This window comes from Charadrius vociferus, unplaced genomic scaffold, assembly GCF_000708025.1.
Source record: "Charadrius vociferus isolate BGI_N301 unplaced genomic scaffold, ASM70802v2 scaffold610, whole genome shotgun sequence".
In the NCBI taxonomy this organism is placed as follows: Eukaryota; Metazoa; Chordata; class Aves; order Charadriiformes; family Charadriidae; genus Charadrius; species Charadrius vociferus.
The window spans coordinates 1491926-1495765 of NW_009646437.1; the positions used below are offsets into that span (position 1 = coordinate 1491926).

Below are 3840 nucleotides of genomic sequence, written 5' to 3' on the forward strand. Positions count from 1 at the left end.
AGATGACATCAAAAGAAATAACGCATGTAAAAGTTAGGCATTTAAAATATTCTCAATGCTTTATTTTATTTAATTTCAGTAAAAGCAGATTTATCTATTTGGTGGAGGGGAATGCCAGCATCCCCTTCTCAAGCAAAGAAGTTGGAAGATGAGATATGGAAATGAAAATAACTGTAAACAAAAAATGAAACTTAGCAGTCTAGTTTCACTCTTCTTGCTGGAAGAGGAGGGAGGAAGAAACCTGGTAAATCATTAAAAAGCAGCATTTGGTTTTCTGGTTTGCAAGCTGAACTGCATTAGGTGTCAGCAGGGTCTTTAAGCAGCCCTTCCTTAGGACTTTTCTTTAGGTACTTAACATACCTGTTGCCAGCCTCCTTGCCTGCTGGGAATTCGGTCCAGTTTAGCTGAGCTTAATGACACTGTTGTGTCCCTGATGAGATAAACAGTGTGTCTGCCTCTGGAGCAAAGAGAAGTCTCTTAGCTAGTAGCAGTATAGGGTCTGCGATTTGGGATTGATCCATTCTTGTAGCAGGCACACGTGACGGTTGGTTGGTGCAAATGTCATACGCATATGTTGTTGTATTTCCTTTCAGAAGTGTGTCTTAACTTAATAGCATCCAAATTCTGGCATACTTTTGGAGAAAGAGGTTCTTGTTATGGATGCCAGATAAACTGTGTAGTTTCTTTTGTTCAGAACATCTGTTGCAGCAGGTTCCTTTCCCCAAGAAAAATGTGTTCTTGTGCACAGCCCATGTACAAGCACAAACCCATACACCAGGCAGGGATAGGGGGTACTTGATCTGCCAGGAAGAGGGTGGATGAAGTTGCTAAGTTGCTTTCCATTATATTTGAAAAGTCGTGGCAGTCTGGTAAAGTTTCCACTGACTGGAAAAGGGGAAACATAACCCCTGTTTTCAAAAAGGGAGAAAAGGAATACCCGGGAAATTACAGGCCAGTCAGTCTCGCCTCTGTGCCCAGCAAGATCATGGAGCAGATCCTCCTGGAAACTCTGCTAAGTCACATGGAAAATAAGGAGGTGAATGATGACAGCCAACATGGCTTCATCAAGGCAAGTCATGCCTGACAAATTTGGTGGCCATTTATAACAGGGTTACATTATTGGTGGGTAAGGGAAGAGCAGCTGATGTCATCTACCTGGACTTAGGCAAAGCATTTAACACTGTCCTGCATGACATCCTGGTCTCTAAATTGGAGAGATATGGATTTGATGGATGGATGACTCGGTGGCTAAGGAATTCGCTTGATGTCACACTCAAAGAGTTGCAGTCAACAGCATGATGTCCAAGTGGAGACCAGTTACGAGTGGCGTTCCTCAGGGGTCGGTACTGGGACCAGTGCTGTTCAACATGTTTGTCCGTGACGTGGACAGTGGGATTGAGTGCACGGTCAGCAAGTTTGCTGACAACACTAAGCTGTGTGGTGCGGTCGACATGCTGGAGGGGTGTGGGATGCCATCCAGAGGGACCTGGACAGCCTTGAGAGATGGGCCCATGCCAACATCATGAAGTTCGACAAGGCCAAGTGCAAGGTCCTACACATGGGTCGGGGCAATCCCAACCACAAATGCAGGCTTGGCAGGGAATGGATTGAAAGCAGCCCTGAGGAGAAGGACTTGGGGGTGTTGGTTAATGAGAAATTCAACATGAGCTGACAATATGTGCTTGCAGCCTAGAAGGCCAACTGCATCCTGGGGTGCATCAAAAGAAGTGTGGCCAGCAGGTCAAGAGGGGTGATTCTGCCCCTCTACTCCGCTCTCATGAGATCCTACCTGGAATGTTGTGTCCAGCTCTGGAGCCCTCAGTACAAGAAGGACATGGACCTGTTGGAGCAGGTCCAGCGGAGGGCCATGAAGATGATCCGAGGCCTGGAGCACCTCTCCTATGAGGAGAGGCTGAGAGAGCTGGGGCTGTTCAGCCTGGGGAAGAGAAGACTCCAGGGAGACCTTATAGTGGCCTTCCAGTATCTGAAGGGGGCCTACAAGAAAGCTGGAGAGGGACTTTTCACAAGGGCATGTAGTGATCGGAGGAGGCGTAATGGCTTCAGACTGGAAGAGGGGAGATTTAGATCAGATATTAAGAAGAAATTCTTTACTGTGAGGGTGATGAGACATTGGCGCAGGTTGCCCAGAGAAGTTGTAGATGCCGCATCCCTGGAAGTGTTCAAGGCCAGGCTGGATGGGGCTTTGAGCAACCTGGTCTAGTGGGAGGTGTCCCTGCCCATGGCAGGGGGGTTGGAACTAGGTGATATTTAAGGTCCCTTCCAACCTAAACCATTCTATGATTCTACGATGAGGAAACATTTTTGTAAGGGCAATGAAGAATGTGTTGCCTCTCACCCATTATGTCAACTAGAAATAGTTAATCTTCCTCAAACATGCTTAATATTGGTGTTTGAAAGGAACTTAAGGAAACGCAGGAAGTTTTTGTTCCAATCTTTTAAAAATTGTAGCTGCAGCTGTAAAAAGCATTTCCTAATAGACATTATTAGACTCCTGTTGTCTTGTTTGGCTCCAGGTGACCAGTTACAGTACGCCACAAAGATCTTTTTTCCTTGGTGCTGCATTTGTTTCTGTAACAGAAGAGATGTGAAAAAGTGGATTGCTAGTGACTGAGTGGCTGTACAGAATCTCTGATCTGGACAGTCTGTGGTCATGTGTATGGTTAGTGAGCAGGCACTGAATAAACTGGGGTGAAATGGGTAATGGGCTCTGTATTGCTGCCAAAGTAATACACACCTCTTGGGAAGCAGCCCTTCACAAATGGTGTCAACAAGTGGTTTCGCTGGCAGCCTACGCACAACGATGAAAGGTGAAATGGGCCAGAGCATGTTATCATACAAGTTATTTTATTCCTTAAAGTTTTCCTTCCAGATCAGAATTCCAGAATATTGGGGAAAAGACAGATACTTATATTTTTACTGTCTACCTTTAGACATGTCTTGCTGGACAGAACATTTGAAAGTTAAATCAGAGAGCGGTGTGTAAGAGCTGAGGGTCTAGGAGTAGTTCTTGTGCAGCCTGGCAAGGTGTTCCAGGTGAAGCAGCAGATCCGGCTGATCAGAGGGGAGAAGGTGGACGTTAAAGACAGCCGGGCCTTGATGTCTTCTAGCATCTCAGAGAGTAAATTGAGCTCATACAGACTTTTTGTTCTCGTTTACGCTTGGCGATAAGCAGACTAAGTTGAAACGCTCCTGGAGTGTGGATGTTACTCTCCAGGGCTGCTAATCCAGTTCCTTAGCTCCTTGATTTACTTGGTGGGACATTGTTTGTTTGCTTGTTTGGGAGGTGGGGGAGAGGAAGTGTGAGGAGGAGAAATGGCATGTATTAGTTGTAGTGCATGAAATGCACGTGTAGATGTTGCAGCCAGCTACATTAGAAGCAAAATGTGTGACCTCAACCAGCGACGCAGTGCTGGCAATTAGAGCTATTGTGCAAGCCCTGGAGACTGCTTTATTGCCTGAGTGACTAAGCGACTTTGCCGGTGAGAAGCAGGAGGAGTGATATTTAGAGGCAGCGTGCATGTCCGCTACAGATTTCGCAGCTTGCCTTGCAAAGAAAGTTAGGCTTCTTTTAAACAGCAGGCAGACATCTGTGAGAAATCCGGGAGCGTAGAAGTGTGACAGAAGAGAGCAATAAGCTATTATTTAGCTGAGGTTTCCACATCTTAGCTGGGTGGAAATCTTGGTGCTTAGAAGCTTGCCTTTGCAAAATCCATGGGAGGGAAAGGCCCCGACTGTGGGGCACCACGAGGGGACTGAGGGCTGGGGTAGGAGGCACAGTATGACTAGCCACATGTGGAGCTGCCACTTTGGGGGATTTTG

The 3840-nt window shown here is 46.5% G+C and overlaps 1 protein-coding gene across 1 annotated transcript in view; it reads left to right on the plus strand.

Moving 5' to 3' along the window:
- Positions 1 to 3840, plus strand: part of ALK (anaplastic lymphoma receptor tyrosine kinase) — a gene marked incomplete at its 3' end in the record, with an annotated part of 222125 nt that overhangs the window by 118104 nt on the left and 100181 nt on the right. The gene's annotated exons all lie outside the window — the stretch shown is intronic.